Source organism: Drosophila gunungcola, chromosome 3R (assembly GCF_025200985.1).
Source record: "Drosophila gunungcola strain Sukarami chromosome 3R, Dgunungcola_SK_2, whole genome shotgun sequence".
NCBI lineage: Eukaryota > Metazoa > Arthropoda > Insecta > Diptera > Drosophilidae > Drosophila > Drosophila gunungcola.
In genome coordinates this window covers 8224205-8250921 of record NC_069139.1, presented here as the reverse complement: position 1 = coordinate 8250921, position 26717 = coordinate 8224205, and the positions used below count along the sequence as shown (strand labels likewise).

At 40.3% G+C, this 26717-nt stretch overlaps 1 long non-coding RNA gene across 1 annotated transcript; it reads left to right on the top strand.

The window, feature by feature from the left end:
• The first annotated feature begins 3069 nt into the window (after nucleotides 1-3069).
• On the top strand, nucleotides 3070-4885 carry LOC128259516 (uncharacterized). The gene is made up of 3 exons (XR_008268055.1): nucleotides 3070-3813; nucleotides 3892-3948; nucleotides 4004-4885. It is a non-coding gene; the product is annotated as an uncharacterized LOC128259516 (long non-coding RNA).
• Nucleotides 4886-26717: the final 21832 nt, after the last annotated feature.

Below are 26717 nucleotides of genomic sequence, written 5' to 3'. Positions count from 1 at the left end.
ATTGAAGGAAAATTCTAAAAACTTGTCCAGCGCAGCCTTACTTATCTCTTTCATTGCTGGCACTTTAATAACCGTTCCTTCACAGATACTTGAATAGACGCCTAAATTGTCTCTGGGGTCCGGATCCCCAGCCTCTGGTCTCTGGCCGCAATCTACGGAGGTCTGTCGCCGCTAAGCCAATGTAGTAAATGCCAGCCGAGGATTTATAGCAAAGTACCTTGACCAATTACGCAGGCATGCCTTCCGATCCTTCTATCCTCCCAGCTCCAACTCCAACTTCAACCGTTTGACAACGCATCGCGGAGCGAGGACAAACATAAATATCAATTACGGGTCCATAAATTTGAAACCAATTAGCCAGGCGAAATTGATAACAGTCGTTTGGCTCAAACGCAGCAATTTTCCCCGGTTCCGAGCAGCGAGCAGCAGTTTGCAGTCGTCGGTTGACTGCGAAAATAGTTTTCCCCATCCGCGTTGACGAGTCGGCGGCAGTGGCGAACGGATGGCGAGGATGCAAACAACTTAATACAAATTGAAGGCTCAAAAGCCAAATGTTTAGTTCTCACATTAAATGTAAACGGCAGCGCTCGAAGATTGGGGCGAGACAATATGCCACGGCAACCCCGAGATTTGCAAGAGACAGAGGAAAAGGCAAGAATGAGGCCCAAAGATGGCTCGCAAAGAGCCACAGCCACAGCCACAGCCACAGCCACAGTTACATACAAATCCACATGGCCAAGACAGCGGCAGCGAGCACTACTTAACTTTTCGACACCCAATGAAATTTTCGCACATTACTGCCAAAAGTATCTAGATGCAAAAATATCTGGCGAGTCGTCGTCTGTGCAGTTGCATGCAATCCAACTCGCCGAAGACTCCATGCCAAGTTCATATCTGCATCTCCGCTGGTAGGCAAATGCAATTTATTATACGTCTGGGACCCGGCCAGCAGCCAGGAAAGATCACCTGATGAGATGGGTTAAGACGGAGGAGGGGACGAGGGGCAGGGACTTTGCCTCCACACACGCAAACCTTTGGCGTTTTTCTTATTAATACATTTTTAGCCCGTTTGGCCCGTTCAGTGGATGGCGGTGGCGGTGGTGGTGGTGGCGGTGGTGGTGGTGGAGGAGGACGAACTGAAATCAGATAAAAAATGCTTCGCACACGATTAGGAATTTTTAATTAAAATATTTTGTACTGCTGTTTGTAGTTAATTTCGTACAAGACTCTCTCTGAGGCATACAAAGTGCCCAAAGGAGCAGCGAAGGTTGGCCCAAACGGAGGCCATAAGCACCTGCATTTCATTGCTGCAGTGCGGCTTACCTGTAGCCGTTCTTACATTTGTTGTTGTTGCTGTTACTGTTGCTGTTGTATGCGTGTAGAACAGCACAAAGTACGCGATTCGATTGCCACAGTCGGAGTTGCAGTCCAAGTTGGATTTCGATGGGCAGAAAAGAAAAGGGGGATCAAGGGTTGAGAGGGGGAGGGGGGGAGTACAGCAAAGGGTGCCGAGCTGGCATAAAAATCCTTGTGTTTCCTTTTCGCTTTCGTGCCCAGTTCGCGGACTTGGCGCAACATTTCAACCTGCCACTGCGGTGGCAGCATTGATGGGCGTATACATGCGATTCACTCCCTTCCCGCCCCTCATCCCCCGGCGAGTGCTCCTTCTGGGGCTGCGGTTGCCGTTGCTGCATCGTTTAGCTTAACTCAACATATTTTTAAAGCCGCAATCTCGGCGAGAAGCGCGGGCGGTAGCGGGACGGAGTGCGGGCGCATCGATGATATATTTAGTGGCAGGCAAAACGAAAGACTTAGGCAACGAACTCGCGATTACGACACAGCATGAGGCATTGCTTATATAGCTGGTGCATCGCCAGTCACACACATACAGTGAATACTGTTTGATATTGGGTTTTAGAAACAAATAATTATAATTGCTTATCTTTAAATTCGATTAATATTATTTATAGGATCTTCTTTAAATTAAATTATAATTTTTGTAAATTAAATAAGTATTTAATTTTAAAACAATATTTATATTTAAGTATAAGTTGTTCATTGTTTTAAAATGTGTTTGAGCTCATGTAGTATTTACTGGCTTAATTTGTTTTGACATGTCAACCTGTAGCAGTGTTCACTGTGGCTATATGCCAATTGGCGCTGCCCTGCACGATTTTTTTTCAGCAGCTCTTTGCGTCCTCATTGCATTTGGTCTCGACGATACACTGTGTTTTCTTCCTCTCCTTTCTTTGGGTGTTTCATTTTTTGCTGCCTTATTTCTTATATTTTGCTCCGCGCAAATTGAAGATCGTGTTAAACGCTTAAGTTGTTTCTGCAGCCCAAGAGGGCCAACAGAGGGGGACAAGCGAGAGGGGGGCCAACACATGCAAGCCACAATGCATCATTAGCGTTGTGGCAAATGTGTTTTTGCCACACAGACGCGAGGACAGACCGAGATCGTTTTGTATCTCCAGAAAGAGGAGACGATGCAACAAGTGCAAGAGCCCAGTTCATTGCCTTCCGTCCACTGATTATGGCTGAGCCGTAAATTATGACTAATTGATTAACAAATACTTCAAACAGAGGACCAGGCAAATGGCCAACACGCACATGCCGCATAAATCAGAATCTGCATTCGAACTTTTCACTTGTCAACGCCCTTCTTTTGTGACTCGCTTGTGATGAATCTCCGCATCTGACGCATCACGTGCCCAGCATCCACAAGCTAACAAGCCAGAGATTTAAATCCTCACCTTGGCTCGGCTGGCTTTTGTTTGCATCGGAGTTTGGTCTTAGGTCTTAGGTTTTCCTTCGCCTGTTTACACAACAAACACTTGGCGGCAATTGTCGATGTTTAAAATGCAAAATGTGTCAAATGCGTTTCTCTTTTTCGTGTGTCCACCAAATGGAAGAAAAATGAGCCCCAAACGAAGGGGTAAATAAAATGTAAAATGTATTTACCTTTTGCGTGGCCTGAAACAAGCCAAAGCACGCACAGATTTTGTAAATGAAGGCAGGAAAAAACCAAAAAGCAACAGCTAAATTTAACATAAACGGGGGCGGTTTTGGGGCGGATCGGGAGCGGACTGAGGAGGGACTAATACGGGGGCGATCGGAGCAACATTCCACACTCGAATCGTGTTTTGAGATATTATATTTATTTGCTTAGGCCATGCGAAAATGAAGAGCTCGACGGAGTAGTGAGTAATCCCTGGGTTGGCAAGTGATTGATTATGCTAATTTGGGATTAAAGCCCATTCGCCGATCAATTGTTTGTCTTAATTTATCAACTTTCTAATAAATGTTTTTGGAAGGCAGTCCAAAAAATGAATGTGTAAACAAAAATATAGCAATATACAAACATAAATTGCAACTTTCAATCAAAGAGAAAACTGTTAAAGAATAAAAAGTACAATGTTTTCCCATCCTAGGCCACACAACTCACCTTAAAGTTGACCTTCTGAGCGCTGAATTTATTGACATCCCTTACCAAACATCAGCGGAATGTAATAAATTTCCATTACTCGGCTCCGTTTCTTCTCACCTTGAGCTGCCATTCTGGACAAGTCTTTTGGCCAGCTTTTAGTGCACTGGGTAATTCGGAGTGACTACGCCTCGCAGCCAGTTCAAGATTACCATAAGGCTTATAAATAAATAAAGCCCACTACAGCCGGCCACGAAAAAACGGAAACTTGTTCTGGCCTAAAGCACTTACAACGTTTCGTTTTTTTGCCTTTTCGAACATTTTAAAAAGATTTCGAGTCGCGGCATGTACGCGACGAATAAAACAAACTGGAGCAGCGCATTTAACGAGTGAGCCACAAAAAGCGAAACATTTGAAAGCCTCGGTTCGTGCATTATATTAATTTGAATTTTAATTGCAAATTGCAGGCGGCAACGAGTGTGGCAACGAGTTAAGGCTTCGCAATGGGAATGGCAGTAATACTGGTAATGATTAAAAATGCAAGGCAAATACACTTCATTATGGGCCCATTTTCCGCAGACATGTCAGTCGAAGTCGCCGCCGGAGAACGGCCACATAATTCACTCACCCAACGGAGGATGCATGCAAAGCAGGAGCAGATTACAAGTGCAACGCATTCCCAGGTTGCCCTACCGATTTCATCAAAATGATAAAGAAGCCGAGGCCGGCTTGACGGACTGCCTGACTGCCTGACTGAATGGCTGACTGACTGAGCGGCTGACTGGATGACAGAGCCTACTGTTTGCTCTTTTGGCCACAAGAAGGAATAAACGAAGAACAACCAAACAGCCAGCGGCAACAATCGAAAACATTTAAGCACTTTGTGCTATGCTCCACTTGAGCCGCGTTGCGTTTCACATTCGAGTGCAAAATCAACACACAAACCCAACATTACTCAAGGTGCAGGCAAAAATAAAAATGAAACGAAAAACGAAAAGGAAAAAAAGCAGAGGAAAAACACGAACAGTCGGCAGAGATTTAAATGCCTATCGCGAAGACACATCGACAAACCGCATCTCCATGGGCAGGGTCCACTTTTGGAGTCCAGATGCAGGAGATGCAGATCCACATCCACTTGCGGGGCCGGTGGCACTTGTATTGATCTAATCTAACCACGTCGGCGTATGTACGCCTGTCTCCCGCGGTGGTCTCCTTAATGAGTGGGCTGCCATGGGTTAAGAAAGGAGTTGCCCAAGATGAGAATCTGCCCACGCAGCCGTTTATTGAGAAATTGCCAAGTACAAAACGAGGTGTCAGTCGTTTTGATTCTTTCAATTCCAATCTCCAAAGCGCTGCATAGCTCTGACCAAGTTTGTGGCCTCAGTCTTTTGTTTGGTCTCAGCATATTTATGATGACAAATATGGCTTTTCCTTCGGAATGGGTATGGGTATGGGTATGGGTATGGGTATGGGTATGGGTATGGGCATTGGTATGGGGGAAAAGCAGAGACCAATCGACACCTTTGGCAAACAATGCCTTAATGAAGTGCGTACCTGCCACAGAAAAGCCAAAGAGCTAAGAGCCCGAGTTCTCTGGCCGGCAAATGGAGTGTGTAAATTGTATGGTAAAATAAATACATAAAAGAGCTCAAATCCCGATTTATGCTGGCTTAAACGAGCCAACGTTCTATAACTCAAATTAAAAGCAATTTAAAATCCAAATAGAAAGGAACACCAATATCCAAAAAGCAAAGCAAAGAACCGAAAATGAACATTCCACGCAAACGGGCCCAAGTCGATGTCGATTCAAGCCCAAGCCTGGCCAACAACAGCATTCAGATCAGTTTGCTCCAAATTAAAAAAGTATAAAACCATAAAGACGACAATAATGACAGCCCGTTGATGGTGACAACGACCATGATGACGATGATGAGGCTCTGGCGGTCGGGGGAATGGGCTCTGGCGGCCGATCAAGAATGAGACTCCGGCTGGAGGGGATTGGAATTGCTGTCTCCAGAGTGACACAGGCAAATGTCTTCTTTGTGCTGGCTTAAACGGAGGCGAGGGCGGATGCAAGAGTTTCATTTTAGGGTAAGAATGAGGAAATATGTACTACTGAAACAAAAATATCATCGAAAACGAAAGAGTTCTGTTTTGAAAAAAAAAAATGTGAAATAAACATTAATATGACAATTATTAAACAATTAAAAAAGGGATTTATTTATAAGTGTACATTTTTGGGCTGTTATTATCTTCCTTATAATACAAAATGTGACTCAGAAAATAAAGAGGTAATAAGTGAATATGGAGTGTAGAATTGCGCAAATAATATTCGATTATAAGAAAATAGAAATTGCTAACTGCAACTTTTAAAACAATTTTTCGTAATATTATGTAATTAATAATAATGTATATAAGAAATCAAAATTTCATTGAAATATATATATATATAACTTTTTAAACATATGTTGATTTTAAGTTGACTAAGAAAGCATTTCGGTGTGATAAGAAATTTCATTTAAATATAAACCAACAAATTATACTGCTAAAAGTCCTAAATGTGTAAGTAGAGTAATTGAAAAATGAATTTTGTTGAAGTACCAAGACATATTAATGAAATCAAATAAAAAGCATAAATAATCTTTATATTTATAAAGTTTTTTGATAAACTATAATTCTGGAGCCCTCCTCGTTATATTGCCTGGTCTCATGGCCGCTTATTTTTTTCTTGGCCGGCTGAACCTAATAATCCTCATGACTCGCATATCAAATGACAACAAATTTACTGCGGACGTCGACGTCGGCAGAGACGCTGGCCGCAGTGTCAAATTGAGCGACAATGGGCGATGGACAAGAAAAAAAAAGCGGGCCACAGTGGGACAGTGGCAACTGTAACGTTTTGTTGTCTTTCATATCGTGGCCCTCTTTTGTCCCCCTGTGTTCTCCGCATTTCCTCCAGCGGATCTGTCCCCGTGAATCCCACTCTCGATTCTCGTGTGTGAGTGTGCTGTGCATTTGCCGCTTTAATACCTTTTAACACTAATCGCATCGAGCGAAGCGCAATCAGTTGTGATGAGAATATAAATAAAAACAGAGAAAAAAAACTACACAAAAAGCCAACGAAGGGTCTGAGATTCTGGCCATATACACTCACATATATTAACGTTTGGTATATGAAGCGTCGTCGCCCTAGACGCTGAACAAGAAATAAAAATCGTTCAAGTTCTTGGACCCCGCGACGAAGATTTTCTCACGTGTTGTTTGCATTGGTTTATTTTTCGATTTTTGGTTTTTCGGTTTTTTTGGTTTTTTGGTTTTTCGATTTTCGGCTGCAGAGTGTGAGTTTTGAAACTGGAGCTCTGCTCATCATCATGAGATGGAGATTTTTGGATTCCCTTCTACTTTTTTTTTTTTTATGAACGCAGTGAATTTTTATGTTCCGATGATGAACTGTGCACACGACCCGAGGAAGCCACCAATCCGGGGACTTTGGGCGGCAACATGACTCAGTCAGAGAGTCCGACTTTTGGCCAAGGTCTTCTCGATGTGCTTCCCAGGTTCGAACTTCGAAATCATCGAACAGGAAATTGCTACAAATTCTTGATGAGATTTACCATGTGTGTTTAGGGGCCCTAATGATTTCTATTTCATTTCGTTTCCCTGCCCTGGCTGTCTGCATCTATATCTGTATCTTCTTCTGCCTCAGTAACTCGGCACAGTACGTGGCCGAAGGGGCCGAAAGGCTACAAGTTCATCCCGAGATCTGTGGCTTAGCTCTGTTCTGTTCTGGATTCCCATCCAGCACATGCGAAATCAGTAGATCACGAAATGAATAGCCATAAATACAATGGCGGGAAAAGCAAGGAGCAGCCACCAGAAACACCAGGAACGCTGACTGCCCAAGAGTCGAACGGACGGACAGACGAACGGACAGACGGACGGACAGATAGGCATGTAGACATATAGCTCGATTGCAGTTGCAAACATGCGATTTTGAAGAGGTTCGAATTGGCCAAAAGCGACTCCAGATAGCAACCGACTAGTCTGCGTGCCGAAGTCATCCTCTTGTGGCTCGTTGTGTGGATTTGGACACACTCGGAGGAAAAACAAAAAGCTCTACCTAGACAGAGTTTGAAGAAAATAAAATAAAACTATGCAGGTTATACCTATTAACTTTAATATAATATTACCATTTCCTTACCCAATTGAATTGAAATATTTTAAAACAAGTATATAATTATAAAAATCGTTTATAACTTATATAATGTTTTCAACTTTTAAGGTCCGTTTCCTTAAGTTCACTTCAAGGAAACGAAGTAATGTACACTTAAAAAATTACTCTTTTTTTCCCAAGAAAGTGTAATTTATTGAAAAAAACACACTTTTACCTTAAACTTTGCCAAATTTCTTTGGAAAATTTTTTTATTCTGTCCAAAACTGTACAAATATTTTTCTTGTGTGTAGGATATCCGAGCATCAAATTCCATTGCTTGGGAATGGAATTTCGAAATTGTGGCAGCCACAGCGGCAGATTCTATGTAAATATAGCTTTGCTATGATCGAAACTAACCAACTTTGTCTACCAACCAGACATTGGCGGTTGTGGGGCAGCCAAGTGCCCCTTTTTTATTGGCCCCAAAACAAAATAAGTTCGTTTCAGGGGCCATAAAACGTCAATTGCCGGAGCTGAAGCTACCAACGTTTACGGCCGAACCGCAATTCTGCAATTCCGCAACTCTCGACTCCTGCAGTCCTGACAACACCCGCTGCTTCTTCAGGGGAAGTCGAAGCAGTAAAAACGTTGGGAATTAATTAATCTTCGCATGCAACTAAATTAACGCATGATTGCTGGCCCAGCAGCAGCTCCAATCCGAGCCAAGTTCGAGGAGCCTGAGTTCGAGGATTTATTGCATTTATCGGCCAATCGAATTGCGTTTGCAGCTTAAGATTTATACATTTTACTCGGATGGCTGTTCGTTTATTTACCTTTTTTTTTGTTTTTTTTTTTTTTTCGAGGATACCCAATGCGGAAGTGGCGGATGGCTGCGATCGTTTGGTTACTTCTAATTAAACGTCGCGTAGCCTCAATTTATTTGACTCGATTTGTTCGGTTGACATTAATGAACACGGCGTTGACATGCTCTCGCTGCCACGACATAAAAAGTTAAAAAAGAGAGAAAAAAAAAACAAAAAACAAAAATCGGGGACCCGAGGAAAGCGATGACACCTCCTTGTGACCACAGGCACATCGAGATGTCTGCCAGTGGAAATCATCAATTAAATTAGTCGAAGCTAAAGCCAAAGTTGTTTGCAGAACATTTGCAGACCCAGCTGCAAACTGCTTTTCGCGATTTGCCATTTCGCGGTTTGTCTCGCCAGCTCTTAGCTGTTTGCATTTTGCATTTTGCCTGGCCCTGATCCGTTGGCTTCATTTGCATTTGGCCAAAAGACAAGAGACAAGAGACGATTCCGCTGCTGCCGTTTCTGTGGCTCATTTAAGTGTTAAAAATGGCAGTTACATGAAACCGAGCTGGCAAAATGTTCCGTTTACGTTTACGTTTGTTTCGTGCCCATGGCTCTCAGTGCTTTATGTGTTTTCCGCCAGGCCGTGTTCGTTGCCTGAGTCTTTTGTTTTAAATATTAAACGGGCCCTACAAATCGTTGCCGGCAGCTGCCGCTTCAGTGGCCAACTGCACAAAATTTGTCATTTTTCCCGCGGTTTGGCGGCTCATTAGTCAGGCCGCACATTTTCGTGGAAGGCGCAGACGCAGACGAAGACGAAGACTCAGACAGAAAGCTGCCAGGCGATGACAAGCCAGATTAGAGACCCCTAAAACGACACTGTCCCTGCTCCAGACCCCGTCCCCCTTTTCCCCAGCGCACCGAATCCATGTCCCTTGAAACAGAATCGAGCCACAGGCGACCCAAATGTTTATTTGCTTTGCAGCGGCAAGGGCTTGACACTTTCTGTGGCGATTTTAATTAGAAGTGGAGAAATGGGAACTTGCGACTTGGGACATCAGCGAAGTTCGGACATGCTGTCTTGTTGCACAATTAAATAGTGAAGCAAAAACACTTAAAACTGTAACTGTAAAAAAATCTAAATATTTAAAGTGAGGGTCACCAAAAAGTTCTTAAACCAAAGTTCTTTCCAAAATGAAATTTATTTACTTTAATATTTAAAACCAAAATATTACTTGTAAGCTTACAATTTTGTTTTTCTTTTTAATTTCTACTATACTTACATATACTTTTATTTTTGATTATAAACTGAAATAATTACATATTGCTTTCTATCCATATTGAATAAATTCTCTATGTTTTAATAAACCAAAGTCTACTCAATTATCTTTTATAACCTAAAACTTTTCTGTTTTTTTGGGAGAATGCTAAACTTGCTTAATAGATGCTCCAAAGTCATTTAAAAAAGGGTATCTAAAAAGATTTTACTTACCAACTGATGGGTGGAACATGTTATCAGGGGATTTGGTTGATTAGTTTGGACTCGCGTGGTTCGCACGCCTCAACTCGACAGAAAGCCAAGAGCTAATACGAATAGCAAATAGTGGTAAAAGGCGGTGGACGAAGGGGACTGCGGTGTATGCAGTTTGCCCACTTGCCACTTACCACTCGAGAGCCAAATTATAATTTCATGGCTTATAAAAGTCATATTTGTCTTGCGTTTGATGGAATTCCCATGTACGAGCTCGTGTGGCCCAAACAAAACGTAACTAAAAACATTTCTTCACGCTTCTTTGTGTTCCTTTCGGAGTTTGTTTGTCAGTTTCTATTTACACGCAGCCGCCGTGTGCTGGGCAAACAAATTTTAACGCTCAAATGCTAAAATCCGAATAGGCATTGGGAATGGAACGAAATGCCCGATTCCCAGCCAGCAACGATAGAACCGCCAGCATAGGCATCAGCATCACCTTCGGAACAAAGCGTAAGGAATTCGTAATTAGAAGTAAGACTCCAAATGCTGCAAGTCAGCCACAAATTGCAAACAAAAACAAAGGCCAGTTGTTGACTCGACAAACAACCATTCTGGCCCGCTGTTTGGCCAAACAGTTAACACCCAGGCTCTCGAAAGTAAATGAAATCGATCCCCGCCACGGCCACAAAATGTTCAACTTTAGCATCGACTTCCCTACGACTGTAGCCTTAGCTTTAACATTAACTGTAGCTTTAGCTTCAGCTCCGACTTGAAATGGGCGTTCACAGAAAACACAATTAAAATTTAATGACGAAAAGGCGGAAAAATAGTTAAGTGCAGTGCACCAAGAAGGCTTCGTTCGGCTACAGCTTCGCCTCGCTGTTCCCTCCAATCTCAGCCCCGGTCCTTCGAAGTCCGAGAGAAAATTGCCTTTTGTTGCCCAAAATTGAAATATGCAATCATAATGCCGGCGACACAAAATGCCGAATTTGGTTTCCCCTAATAGCCACAATGTACAGCCCGCATGGCATCGCCTCGCATCGTATGGAGCATGGAGCAAACTGCATCTGTCCGTTTCTTTCCGATTTGCACACTGAGAAAAAAGTTTTAAAATTTTAAAAGTCACCATAAGAACCCATAGTTAAGATGTCTTGAAATGTTAAAACACTTACCAGCTCAAACTGAAACAAACCATAGATAGGATGTCTATTAAATTATCTTACGAACAATGTTATATTTTCCTTTCTACAATAAATTGATTACAACATAATTTAATTTGAAAGGATTTAAAAAAAAAAATTAAATGTGTAAGTTTTATCAAAAAAAATATTTTTTTAAATGGTTTAGCACCGAAAAATATGCTTAACTAGTCTCAAAAATTTTTCCAGCGCAGCTCCTTCAGTTTTTCCGGCTTTTAACGGTTGCCGGCCAATTGCAACAAGTGATGTCCCACGCTGAGTTTCTCCCCGCCTGTCGAAACCTCCTTCTCTTGTTTCTTGGCAGGGCATGGACGGTAAATTCGATTAAACCGCAAATAGGTTTTTGGCCAAGCGGGCGGCCAGGGCGGTCAACTGGTCAATTGACTATGACTTGCGGGCCGCGCACATCCCAGTTGCACTGTGGTGAATCCTTCTAACGAACTATCAAGAAGTAAGTTAATAAATATAAAATTAAATTTTAAATTTTATTCAAAGGTTTATTATAGACACTTTTTACCATTAACAAGTTGGTAAACTCATATTACCAAATGCGATCTAAAGGGGTTAATACTAAAAATATCAATATTATATATAGTACATAGTTGTATCATTTATTATTTCAACAACAAGATTATTAAATAAAATCTTTTTTTTGGTTTTTAATTCTGTAAATATTTAGGTCATTGGTTAGTTTTTATTATTGAGTTATTGATACCGAAATCATACCCTTTTTACCCACTGTGCCCCTGGGGGCCATGCAATGGGTGCAATGGAGGCATAATTTATGATTTCATTAAAGCAGGAAATTTAATCGAACTAAGTTGGAAATCAAAACGATCGTCAGCTCCGCTTCCCAGGCCCCAGCCCATCTATATAGCCGTAGTCGTAGCTATAGCTATCATCATCCCAGGCCCGATCGGGCAATTTATCGCCTATCGCCTATCGACTGACCGCGTAAGTGGCACAATCGTGAGTACTGTGGACGCTTTTCGATTGAGCAATGATTTGGTTATTAGAGTTGGAGTTGGAGTTTGAGTTGGTGGCCCAGGCCCCGTTATGGGATCTAGGATCGGGTTCGGCTCAGAGGGGTGGAATTATGCCAGGTTCTATGAAGGTTTCCATGCCGCCCGATCGAAAATTACAAGATGGGGGCTATAACAAGTTGAGAGCGAATGCAGCTTGCCGTAAAATAAGTAAATCGCCGCCCAACTCACGTTTCACTGGCGGAGGGGAAGGTAAATAAAATAAAATGAAATTGAAAAGCCAAAACATCAAGGGGCCAGGCGGTCCAATGGCAGAAATGGGGATGGGGCCTATGTATTGCAGAAATCGACTCACGGATTTTGTGTTACACTTTTGTTGTTAGCAAGTAGCGAATGAGAAACCCTCCGCACTCCTCCCACTGAGCAAATCCACGGGCACGGCCACGGAGATGGAGATGGAACAGAGTATCGTGCGGCTGAAGCCGAATATTTTCGCTGCTTGACGACAGCAGAGCACTGAGAAAAAACCGTGATCCATTCCCAAAAAAAATCACAATCAAAATGAAACTAAAAATTGTAAAATCCTATGAACTTGTTCAAGCAATTCTAATATTTTTAAGTTTATGTGTATTACAAAATGAATTTTAATAGTTACAAATATTAATTTAAATAATATCAAATAGCAAATATAACCCAACAAATTTAAAATTGTATGTAAACATTGTCTGAACATGAAATAAAATTTAAAAGCCTTATCATTAAGGGTTTAAGCAAAAACCTAAACTTTTAATTTTGTTGTAAATTATTCTTTACTTTCCATGTAATTTTCTCTTAATTCTTGAAGTATACAAACCAGTATTAGAAATAAAAATTAATATACAATGCTGGTGAAAATTTCTACTTGTGCACTTGCAGCAGCTGGAGCAACCACGGCGATGATGGCGACCATGTTGGCCTGGCCTAGCTTACTCCACCTACCTACCACAAAGTGGCCAACAACGAGCACTGGCAAACAACAATCAATAGACAAACGTTTGGCTTGTTTTGTGTTTTTGTGTTGCATTGTAAATCAAACGGAACTGAGCAAAACAAGCGAAACGGTATTGTTTTCCAATTGGCGGGCACGCCAGGGAGGAGTTCAGCTCCCAAAATAGCAGCTCCCCACCACCACCCATTCACCTCCCGATCGAGCAGATGGCCCCGAGCTTTGGTTCAAGTTGCCACTGAGGACGCTGACAAGAGGCGTACAGTGAGCACTGGCTAAGTTGGACTGAGCTCCAATATATGTACGTACGTACATACTCAGTGGTGGGGTCACCACGTTGACCTCCTTTATGTTGCTGGCTCAAATCAAATCGGTCCCTCAACTTGGGCGATACTCACATCACGCCCGTCCGCTGATGTTTCCTCAATTAACCTTTTTATTTCGCTGACTTGGTTACGTTTCTTGTCTCTTTTTTTTACAGATTTTTTTTGTATCTTTTTTTTTGGTTGTCTGGGCGTATGCGAATTGTCGCCATTACATGGATTGCTTCGTGTTGTTGTTGTTAGCGGTGAAATTGTTGAGCAGAAAAAGTTCCAATGGCCAATTTTAAGGAGATCGGTTAGGGAATGGTAAATGTTTTCCAAAACGAGCTGTGGAATTTATGTAGCTGGATGTCTTAGAAAGTAAATCCGAATATCAAGTATACGCCGTGTGGCTCAGGTGTGGAAAAAACTAAGGCGAGGCTTACTAGTATTTTTCATTTTAGGAATAATTACATAAGTTATCAGTTTTTTAGGTAACTAATTAATCAACAGTGCTTAAACAAAAATAAATTTATCAATTTTAAAAATGTTTATTTTATATTGCTATTATTAACATTATTTTCTGAGGCTTATGAGTATTTTTAAGTTGGTCAATGAAGCGAATAATTTATTGTACAGTTAAACATTTGTGCTCTCAAAGAACTAGAGTTCATTACAATTTGTATTTATTTTAAACAGGACTTTAAAAACTACCCTGCTTAAATTATGTTTATAAATATATTTTATTTCTTTAGACTTATCTTCAATTATATTTTTTATTATTTTGCTAGCCCAGCATAAACTTTAATTATATTATGATAAAAAGCCAAACATTCATACAATCTAAGTTAATCAGAGTGCAATTTAACCCACTGTATCGAAGTGGCAGAAGGTTGGGAAAAAGATACTCCCATGAGGCATCTAATTAAAGCTGACTTCGCCTCGACTTCATCTTGGAGGAGTTTTCCCTGCCTTTTTTTCTTGGCCTACCACACACCGCGTTTTAGGCCGGGTCGAGTGCTGCTACTGGTATTTTGGCCAACAAAAAGGCGTTGCAAGCCGGGTTAAGTGAGGTTATGTTATTTGTCAATTTGTCTTGCCTTAACTAGCAACTACTACTACTACTACTACTAGTTGCTGTTGCTGTCCCACTAAAAAGCAACAAGGTTATTAGGGTTAAGCCAAAAGTTTCCGCCACTCACACAGTCCGCAACCAAAGTATACTATGAAGCCCACACTGTATAAGCATCGCATAACATTGTGAAAACAGTTGCCATAATTTTCAATCACATTAAATATGTATTTGGCTGGGAGAAATCTAAAATCCCAAAATTCAAATCGAAAACCCCGAAATCAAATTCGAAACGAGCGAAAAAACATGTAGCACTTGTCAGCGCAGCCGACAGACAATAAAAATCCGAAACAAGCGACAATTTTTTGGACCTGTAATAAACATCAATAAAAAATCGCTGTCGATGTCACTGGTCGCAGATCTAAAGATTTGATTTTCGATATCTTGGCAACGAGATCACCGCATTGTGCCCGCTCTTTTCACAAAATTTTTATTAATTTAACAATAAAATGTTTATGCAAATCGCAGTGATTTTTTGCTCGCATTATAATCAAAGGCAATTATAATAAGTTATGGCGCTGGTCGAGAGCGGACAAGCGGCTAATGAAATTATAAAACAAATGTCCCTCATTATTGGACACTAAACGCCATTAGGAATTCAAATTTTCACAAACGATGGCGATGGCGATGGTTGTGGTAGAATCTGCCATTCAGCGATTTAATTGATATTTGGCGGTCGGTGGTTTCCTTTGGTCGCGGGGTCAAATTTATGTGACAGTTGGAATCGGAAAACAAGCAACAAATGTCAGCCACGGCGTTGGCCAAATGGGTCGTGAATTAGCAAAACACGTTGGCAGAGATAGATTCGAAATGCGCTTCTCATTATCTCGACATTATCGCTTGGCAGTTGGCCCAACCTAGTGGGCTCAATAAACCCGCCATTTAACGGCAGTTTGATGGCCAAGACTACGAAAAACTGTCAAAATGCCCAGCGGGTCTCAGTCCATATTTATTTGCATAAATGTATTTTAATTTGAATATACGAGACATCTGAGGCTATCCGATCTGAGCCCCGTCTCTGAGTTGGCCTCAGATAATTCACACCTCATTCGGTGGTGTTGTGTGCCACGCCCCCTTCGCCCCCATCTAGCTCTGCGTGCGGTCTCAAATATCTAAAAAAAAAAGCAGGGAATTTCTCACGCTGCCTGCCATACAAATTTTCAATGCAAAATATTTCAAGACCCGTCCAGCCAACGACAAAACAAGAAAGGCAACAAAATTATTGGTAACAAATAATTTTTGGCGCTTTCTTTATGGCAAATTAGCCGCGGCAATAAAATGCCAAAAACATGTGTCTGTATGGCCTTGCATATGCAGTGTGTGTGTAATAAATAAAAATCCAGAGTGCCATGCAAATGGCACAACAGGCGTAGTATAAAGCCTGCCCGTCCCTCACAGTCGCCCCCTCTCTTTCCAACAACTCGCCATCCCTCTCTGCAGCGGTACATTCAAAGAAAAATATAATTTGAGACCCAATAGCTTTTAAATAGTGCTCTATTGTTTCCTAATAGACCCCAAAATCGTATTTTTAATAATCATAATTTCTTAACCAAATCAAATGGTTATTTTTCCATTTAAAATACATAAAAATCGATTTTATGAGATTGACAGTGAGCACGCAAATCAAAAAGTTAATTTATGATTTGTCTACAGTAAGATAACATTTTTAAAAAATAAGTTTTAATAAAACATGAAGCATTATTTTATTGATAATTTCAACAGTTAAAAAAGCAAATGATCATTAATGTTAAATAAAACAAAAAAAAAAGTATTAAACAAAGTGGCATCCAATAGAAATATGGTTCGCATTTAATAGTTTATTTTCGCAAGTGAATAACATCTCATCGTCATATTACAATTTATTTCTGTGTAGAGCTCTTCCTCCTATCTGCTTGTTGAGTCCGGCTGAACTGGCTAGATAGTCTGGAAAATCGTTGTTATTATTTATTGCCGCCGATATTTTTATGTTTTGCCTAAGTCGTGACTTGGCCAGGTCGCCAGCCGCCGTCCGCCAACCGCCAACCGCCAACTGCAAACCGCCGGCTCTTGGCCAAACTGGCAGCCGCCAGAAGGTGTGTTGTTGGCCACCGGACAGCAGTTGGGCCGGACGAAATGCCACAGAGGAGGGACAACCCAAGCCCAAGCCCAAGCCCAGAGAACAACTGATGGACGTCCGAAAGAGTGGCGTTCTAGGAAAGTTTCCAAAGCGTTAACAATCAAAGCGCTAGCATCGATTGGTCAGCACCGCTCACACATGTCCAGATGCACCGGAAGTGGACATTTCAGCTGCTGTTTTGTATGCCACACACACGCATGCACAGAGAGAAGCCTGTTGTTAGATCCCAAGTTTCAGTTTTACCCATAAACGGTTTTATGTTTCATCGCTGATCCACTGCAAGCCGATCCGACTCCCACACATCCAGATACAAACATCAAAGCTCATAAACATGCACGGGCACACTCCATTCGAAGGGGGTTTTGGTGGGGATTGGGGAATGGGGCATGGGATTGGGTGTCAGGACAGGGACTAAGACATCCATCCAAGCTGAATTACGCGTTCGATTCAATCAGCCAGAAGAAAGGTATTGCCGGCTAAGAGATACTCTTCTTACGATTGTTTTCACATCTATAACAATTCTTTTTTTAAATATCTAAAAAATAGCTCAAAGGTAACATTTCCATTTTGAAAAAAATAAGTACTCACTTAAATAGGTAATGGAAAAAAAGGGAGCTTGAAAAAGTAAATAAATTGTTGTTACCTTCTAAGGGCAAGATGATATTAAGGGTAGAAGAAGTACGCTCCTAGCTAGATAATGAAAAAATGGGAGCTAGACATTCCCTACTACACTATAAGATAAACTATCTTAGAAATAAATAAATAGTTAAGGAATTTAAATTAACTTTTAAAAGCAAGGTATATATGCCACTGTTAAAATAGAACTAAGACCTTCCCTAAAACACTTTAAACTATTGGAAACCAGCTTTATCATCAGCATCATATAACATCTATTGTATATAAATAATCAATAATGCTATATTAACTTGTAAAATCAAGATGATATAAAAGTCTTAAGTAAACCCCTATGCCCTAAAAGTGCCCCCGACAATATAAAGATACCAAAACACGCATTGCCGTATGCCGTAGCATGCACCAAAAACAACCTCAAATACGAGACACAAGACGTTGTGCGATCAGCGTTCGATGACTTCGATTTGCTGGACACGATCGAGACAAAGTCGCTTACTTTCGCTTGGTCATGAATATTAAAGACATTAAGTAGGAACAATAAGGAACAGGGACAGCTCAGAATTGAAGTTGGGATGGGAATCGGAATCGGAATGGGAATGGGACTGCAGATAGGAACCTGCACTTGATGCGCTTTGGTTTTATGGGAGCCTTCTTTACCCCCTTTATTTTTTTTTTTTTTGTACTGCTTATTTTGTATTTTGTATTTGTGAAAATGTCCGATCATGTCAAAAGCGTCGCATCCCGTCATACAGGCCAACAAAGACAACAATGCAACAAGCGGTTGCCAATGGAGAAAAAAGGATTTCGTGTCGTTTTGTCATCGCATGTTCACTGCCTTGCTCCCTGGCAAATGAAAACGTGATACGGAGCCTCCGCCTGCTCCGGCTGCTTATAAATATGCATTTCTCGATATTTTTTATACGGCTGCAATATAATTTAGCCAAAGCGAAAACCAATAAACAATGGCCCCGGGACCGGGATCCGCGTGGATCCAAGTGGAGGCAACTGAAGTTGCAATTTTGCTGTCATCGGAACGCCAAACGAAGACGCGCCAGATGCCATCAAATACTTCAGTTCGGCGTTACATCAGTCTCAGTCTGGGGCTCATCCGCAGATGGAGTCGCTTCGCGATCGTTTTGATTTGAACTTTCATCGCCCCGCTGACCACTCGAGAAAAAGCGTCAAGTGTAGCCCGATCGACTCATCTGTGGAGTGGGAACCAAAGAGTTCGGCTTCTGCAGAGAAAATATCTTTAATTTGGAGTTGAATCAATTTTTGAAATATTTTTCTTGCTCTTCAAAATGTGTTTACATCGGTTTGTTATATTAATATGTCGAATTCTATTTTATCTAACTATTTCATTATAAATCACGGATCCATTTAATTATATTTGGAATTACAAAACGATTAACAATATCATTTAGGCAACATTTCTTAAAAAAATTATGCAAATTATTTCAGATTGTTGCTATGGCAATAGAATATGGACATAAACTTAAGTTTTTAAGACTGAGTTCGCCAACGCTGTCAAAAAAGAAGGACCGATAAACTTCTGGCTAATTTAATTTTTATAGTATTGTGTTTATTTTATTTTATATTTCTTCAAGCTTTGGGTTTAGGAACATTCCTATTCGAATCGCCTTATTACAAATACTATTTAAGGAATGGTTTTTGAATTTATTTTAATAATCTTTCTAGTGCTTAAGCTACAATAAAACTTAAACTAAAATCACTAGTCACAACAGCTAAACATTTTAAGTTTAACAAGTATTAATTTTATAGTTAAACTATTTAATATAGAGTATTCACAATCAAATGTTCAGCATCTGTTTTTTTTTTTATTTATATTAACTATTTTATTTAATGTTATAGGAGTGTGTTATTTCTTTTCCCGCTGTGCACATTTATTTATGGGTTGGGCATCCTCTCGTCGGGCTTTCCTTTCTTGTCGGTGCTACATTTAAATCGTCATAATTTAAATTGTTGCTAGCGTTTTACATAAGTACTCGTATCTGGTACGGGCAGCGATCCCAATCATTAGGCGAAGAAACGCTTTTGATTTTGCCTGATTATTAATGATTTCCGTTCGATTTATCACACGATCGATGTTCGTATAGTGCAAGGTCATCGAAGGAACGTGTTGATTACCAGCACACCGTAATAACAACAATAAATTAATGGGCAGTGGGATGCAAAGGGACGGACAACCCGCTGCTCCTCGGAGCCCCTTTCTTTTTGATGGATTGCGTCCGAGATGTATGAAGGCACAACAAATAGGTTTTCCCAGGTACAATGAAATTTGTTTGCTAACAATGTGCGCCAGCCAGACGAAATATCTCGTTTATTCACAGCAATTCCGGGGCGTTAAATCGAACGGCGCGGCGTTCGTTTTCTGATGATTCATTGTGATTTAATTTCCAATTTTAATGCTTTAAATGAACTTATAATTTATATTTCTCCATCAGCCGCACTCTAACACTAATACCCACCATTTATCCAGCTCGGCTTCCCGCCGAATTTGTCCATAATTTATATGTTCCAATTTGGTTACAATGCCACAGGATCGGGCTACAAATATGTAATCCAACACTAATTGGGAGCTCATGAGGCGTCTGCGTCCACATCATCTAATGGCCAGCCGAATGCTGCCAATGCCGCAGACAATGCTGGCTAAAAATGAAACTCGTTAAATATTTATGAGGAGCACGAGCATAGAGCACCGAGCTGGGCCAGCCCGATCCATACCACTCTAGTCCACTCTTTTCCATTCCGACCCGGCTGGCCAGATGTGTAGGCCATAATTGTGCACAGATTTTGATTTGCCGCTGCCATCGGCAGTAAGTGCGAGCGGCTAGCCTGGCCAAAACCCAGCCCCAGGTGCTGCTACCAACTTCCAGTTGCAGTTGTAGTTGCAGTTGCAGTTTCCTCTGCAGATGCATTGCCTTGCATTGCCTTGCATTGCCTTGCCCATGGCCATATACTCGTACACTTACGGACGGCGCGGCTCGCACATAGCTGTAAATAAAAAACAGGCAAGAACGTTGCGAATATAGTGTCGACGGTCCGATACTCAGTACTACATTTCAGAGAGCTTCATTCAGAAAAATATAAGCAACACTACTCAACAAAATACATTTCTTTATAATTAATGTTTTTTTTATTTGTAACTTTAAATCGATCAATTTGCCAATATATTATCAGAACATGAAAGATAAGGACTTCTGCAATTAAAACCGCATTATAAAACGATAAATTTCCTCCTCTCTTGGATAATCTGTTTAAAAATATTTGATTTTGATGTTGTTCGTTTGTAAATTATTTAAAACTTTAATTTCATTTAATATTAAATATATTTTGATATTTTGGCTTACTAGTTTTGTTGCACCATTTTTTTGTCCATTTACCTACCATATTTGCCGAAAATGTTATTTCTGAAAAGTTACATAGCTTCACCTTTTTTAATCCAAATTGTGTCAAAGAAATATCATAACCAACAAACGGTTCTAGTGCTCAATTGTGCTGAGGAAGTTTACTTAAATATTTGTTCTAAACAGTTTTCAGCAGTATGAGTAGCTATTGAATTTTATTAAACATAATCGAAAGCCTAGTAATTTTTCACTGTAGCACTTAACTTCATTCATATGATATGCCCATCCCCGTGAGTACCCTGTAAGCCAAAAGAAGCGAGCCCAGCCCAGAGTGGCGGTGGCCCATAGCTCTCGGCCATGCACGAAGCTGCAACACTTCAGCGGCAGCATCGGCATCAGCATCGGCATCAGCATCGGCTTCAGCTTCAGCTTCAGCTTCAGCTTCAGATTGGGCTTGAGCCGCTGCCCCGGGTTCCGACGTTGCAGGACCGCGGACCGCGGACCGAGTTGGACCCACAACCTGTTTCGTGGGAACATTACCTAGTCTGGCACTGACTCCGAGCTCTATCGCCAACTTGGGCTGCAGCAGCCGGGCTGAATCGCGCTGACCACTGGAGTTTGGAGTTTGAAGATGAAGATGGAGGTGGAGGTGGACTTGGAGGAGAAGTAGGAATCGGAATCGGAGGCTGACGCTGACTGACTGACTGACGGACTGCCCGTTGGTGTTGTTGGACGCTCATAAATGAAACCTGTTAAATGAATGAAATAAAGTGTTATTTGCTCGACTCACAAATGTTTCTTTGGAGCCCCTTTGGGTTCTTTGGATTATGCGCTTCGCTGGGACTCAGCATGGGGATGACAACGTGAATGACACCTTGAAAAGTTTGGAAAACTTATTAGGTGTACCATAAATAGGAGACCATTTGGAAATGAACCACAATTTACTGTCAACTTACCTATATTAAATGTCTTTGGTTTATAGTAAAAAATACTTTAATTCAGTAGTCAGTTTAAGATTATAAATATAGTAAACACATAGGTACCATATGAAAAAAAATTAAAGAAGGCTTAAAAAGTGTTAAGCCGACTTAGATTTTTCGTATCTAAAAACATAAGATTCAATCCAACTTGCTTAATAGTCTTACAAGTGATTAAAAGTATTTGTTTTGGCAATTGTGATATCAGTTTGCAAATCAAATAATATGAGATTATCCGACTACTTAAATACTTTAACCATAACCAGCTTGATTTAATAAAAAGTTGTTATATGGGGCATGGTTTTTCTCAAAAGCATAACGGCACGAAGCCATCTCTAGAACGAAAAAAAGCCACGATTTTAAGCCTCACGTGTGTATGCTTTGGGTTTTTTGTGTTTACTATGCTCTGGTTCTTGGACTTTGGGAGCTTTATGTTTTCTCGAAGACCCCGAGCGGGATCCGTAAGAAGTTTAATTTGATTTTTTATACTCCTTCCAGGTCTTCTTCTCCTAACTTGCTCTGTAGCCCTGCCCCAAGTCCACAAGTCCACAAGTCCACCAGTCCACATGTGTGAGTGCCAGTGACTTGTAAATTTTTTTTGGATGTTGCTGGCGTGTTTTTGTTATTGTTTGTGTTTACCTACAGTAGTTGTGGCCTGCATGTTTTTTGTTACCTTTCGAGTTGGTCTTCAACTTGAGTTTTATTTTTAACTTAATTTCTTGCCCGACCAAGATTCCTCAATCCTCGACTCCCTTGCCGCAGTGCGTGTAATTCATATTTCACCGTACACGAGCCCCGTACATAATTCGCAAGTTTTGGGCCAACCATATAATTTGTGGCAACAACAAGAGCAGCAAATTGTGGCCATGTTGATCCCCGCCACGCATTATACGTACATTTAGCCGGTATCCACGGACGGACATGCTATATAAATGTGCGGGCTTTACATCATTTAGAGTCGCTGCGCAGACGTTTATTATTTCGCGAGATTTACATTTTATTGTATATGTTTTAATTTAAATTTATAACGTGTTCCCTTTGCGTCGCCAGCTTCGTGGTCCGCCGTTAAATGTTGCTTTAATTCGACAATTTAATTTGGGTTTATGCGGCCTTAATAAGGGGAGCCATAATCTGGAGGCGAAGTCTTTGAGCAAAAGGGCGCATTTTGTTTGACTTATGTGAAATGAGGAAGCCCGGCTTAAAGGGGGCGTGGCTCGTTGGCTTTAGCTCTGCAATTTTCGAGAGTTTTCCTGCTTTTGGTTTCTTTTGTTCACATTTTGCTCAGAGCATTTGCATTTGATTGGAACTTAATTCCGGTTTTTAAGCTGCGAAATTCGGGTCAAAGATATGGAGTTTTGGATTAAAAAAAAACTAATGAGAGTCGTCGTTTTCTTTTACGATTAATGAAAGTGTACAATTCTCTTACAAACTTTCTTAAATTAGTCCAGTTTTTGACAAGGTATTTTAAATTTCTTTGGTACTGATTTTAATTCATTTAATTTTGGGTTTTATTTAAGAGAGCAAAGTTCAAATGTTATTTCTGAAAAGTAGTTAAGCAAACCAAACATTTCAAGACCTATTATAAACATATTAGAAAATGTGTACCCCAAACAACTTCACTCTTTCTCAATCCCCAAATCCAGAAATTATAATTTTACGCTTTCAATCGGGTGTTCAACATTTTATTCTAAATTCTTAATTAAAATATTAAAATTGGAATTTGAACCAGAAAATCATTGAACTTCTAGATGGAAAAGAGTGTGAGATTAAATTCTGCCTTCGATTCGGTTTGAGACAAAGGGTTTAAAGGGCGCCAAACTCTTTAGTTCCACTTGGTGGCCAGACAAGGTTATATTAGGTCCGAAACAATTTGTAGCTCAACCAAGAAGTTAGATGAGTAATGCGCGCCCCGTTTACATTTTGTTCCCATGAAGAAAAATATTTAATTTGATTGCGGTTTTTATGTCTTCATTAGCCAAATGCTCGGAAGGCAATAAATTAGAGATTTCGGCTCAGAGGCTGGAGGCTGGAGTCTGTTTTGGTTTGGATTTCGGTCTTGTATCTCCTATTATTTCTGCTGTTCGGCTTGTAATGCGGCCCATGCCCATGCATGAAGATTAACACTTGATTAATGAACTCGATTATTCATAATTTGTTGTTGCCGCTTCATCTCTCGAATGCCTACAAATAATTGAATCATTTTGCGACTGCTGCGCATGCGCACATTCAATGCTAATGCAACTTCGATTTCAAGATCATTAAGCGCTACATGGACATGTACATGCGCTTCCTTTGGCTGCCATTATGGATGATGGAAAAGACACAACAAAAAAAAAAAGAAAAATACAAATACAAATAAAAATAAAAAAAAATAAAAATAAAAATACCCACACATCCACGGATGGATGCTCCTCAAGGGGCACGCACCTGTGTGCGTGTTAGCTGCACATTTGAGGTACGCAACTCGTCAATCAGTTGACCATGTGCAACCGGTTTGTGCTCCACTTCCACTTCTCGATTGATTCCACATACCCTCATACTCTCATCGCAGGGTTAGATCAGCTTGTTCGAATGCTAAGCACTATTCTACGGAAAGATATCCGATCTAGAAGATTACGCCGGCTCACCACTCATTATAGTATACTTTTACTTAAGGATACAAAAGAGTATTGTCAAAAGTTTTCACTATCAACATGATTTGTACAAATTATTCCTCTTTAAACAAATACAAGTAATCTGTGATAAGAATTTTATTTTGAGAACTTTGTATATAATAACCCTTTTAATAAAACTGCTAGGAAGAAAGTTTTAAAAATAAATTTGTTAAATTTGTTAAAGAAATTTATAAGCTTGCTTTAGAACATACTTTTTGATGGCATTAAAACAGGTAATTCATTTATAACTATATACAAAAAAAAAGCCAAGAAAGTGGCTTTAAAATTTTCTACCCATTTAAAAACACCAATTTAAAGCTGTTAACAAATGTTCAAGATTTAGTTTATAAATTTATATTAATATTATTAAACGGTAATATAAATATATATTCTAGGACGTGTTTTTAATTTAGATGAATTCCTTAAATTCGAAAGCACATTCAATCTTCGTCCATTCTCAATTAGCTGCTCAATCGTGTGCACTTTTTCTTTCAAGTTTTCTTTATTTTATTGAGTTTTTTTTATTATCTAGCATGTGTTGATTTTTCCCGGGCTCAGCGGCAGCGCTTTTCCAACTGTCAACGGCGCACAGCCGTCGCGTCGAATGATTTGCAGATTCTGTTTGACAGTTGGTCCGGTTTTTCATTAATGAACATGAGCCCATGGCGGATCGATGGCCAAAGGGGAGCGACTAGGAGTGGAACACACGCACTGCTTGGCTGGATGCGTTTGTTTTGATTTATGACCATATAGGATTGGGGTTGCTAGGGGAATCCCGGGGGCCAGGAGCGTAAAAGTAGGGGGGTTGCCCGGCCAGTGGAACGGTCGAAGATTTCGTCAGGCCTCGGACTCTGTCTCGAACTCAAACTCGAACTCGGTTCTGTTTCATTTCGTTTCGGCTCCGGAATCGGGATCCCAGCGATTCCCCCAGCAACCCTAATGAAGATAATTTATTATGCGATGCCGTTTAATTAAAATCAGATAACCCAGCCGAACCGACCAGAACCAACGATCGCTGTCCGTTCAGCTCAGCTCACCTCAGATCAACTCAGCTCCTTCAAAATGCATACGAAGTCTCAGACATTCCCAGACTTGGAAGTGGAAGTTAGCCCCAGCCGATATGTGCTGCCGTTTAGGAGATATTCTTTTTTTTTTTATTATTTTCATAGACAGTAGAACAACCGAAAGTAGAATTTGAATGGAGATAACCAATTTACTAGGTATATTTTAATAGGAAATTTCAGTTTTGTCAATCAGAGAGGCATTTTATAATATAATTTTAATTATTTAACAATGTATGTATGCTAATTTTGCAAAATGTTTATAGGAGTTGGATTAGGTAAACAAAATTATTAAAATTCAAATTATTCAATTAGTTTTATAGAAAATATGTGAAAAACTCAGAATATAAATTACTTTTAAGATCTACAAAAGGATAAATGAATGCTTAAGATTTTTATTTAACTTATCAAATTCATATAAAGCTGACAATTTAAGAGATCACTCTGATTTGAAAATGTGTTTTACATATTTTTCTTTACAGTCTCTGAAGCTTGACTGTAGTTAATTTCCCAGTCGGAAAGATTTCGCGTTAAGTTCAACAACTCGCGAGCGGCAACAAAGTTGTTGCGGTCAACGTTGTCGTCGAGATGGTCGAATCCCAATCTCAATCCGAATCTGAATCGCCGGACGTCGCCGGTGGCAGCGGCCGGGGTCCCCAATCCCCCATCCTCAATCCCCGTTTCCCAATTTCCCCATCTCTGCATCATGATTGGTATTGGTTCTTTATCAGGATCTTGTTTAGGCCATCTCGGTGCTTTGTTGATTTTGACTTTGACTTTTAATGCGCCATTACTTGTGTGTGTTTGTGTCCGTGCAGGCGGCCTTCCCTCCGGCTTATCATATCAGTCAGATCAGGCCGAGTTTCACTTTTTCCTCGCCGACTTCCCAGCCATCCTTAGTCATCGATGAATCTGCTGCGGTTCTTGTTGGAGTGCTTGTTTTATTGTTTGATATGCAAATGATTTTTAATTGTGTGGTCGCTCCTTCTGGCGGCTTGTTAACCCTTTGAATCCTCATGTCACTAATTTTAAAGAATTTCTACAAAATAAATAGGTTTCTTATCGGTGAAATCGTTGTGTTAGAAATAGTTTTCAATTTCAAGTGCAGTAATTTGTTACAGCTTCAATTTTTTCCAGAATACAAATAACAATAGTTAAAGTACTCAACAATTAAAATGATAAAAGCTTATAGCCAGAAAATTTTTTTATTTATTTCACAATTTATTGTAAGATTCCAAACCTTTGAATTTCACAACTTTATGTACTTCAGATAAAGAGTTCTTGATCTTAATTCAGTTTGTCTACATGAAAAGAGATGAGTTGAATTATTTTATATTTTTTAGTATCTACATCGTTTGTTTTTTTATTAAACAAAAATGTAAAAATATAATAAGGCTGCGGTTATTAAAGGGTTAATCCAACAAAGATGTCTTTATAAGGACTAGAGAAA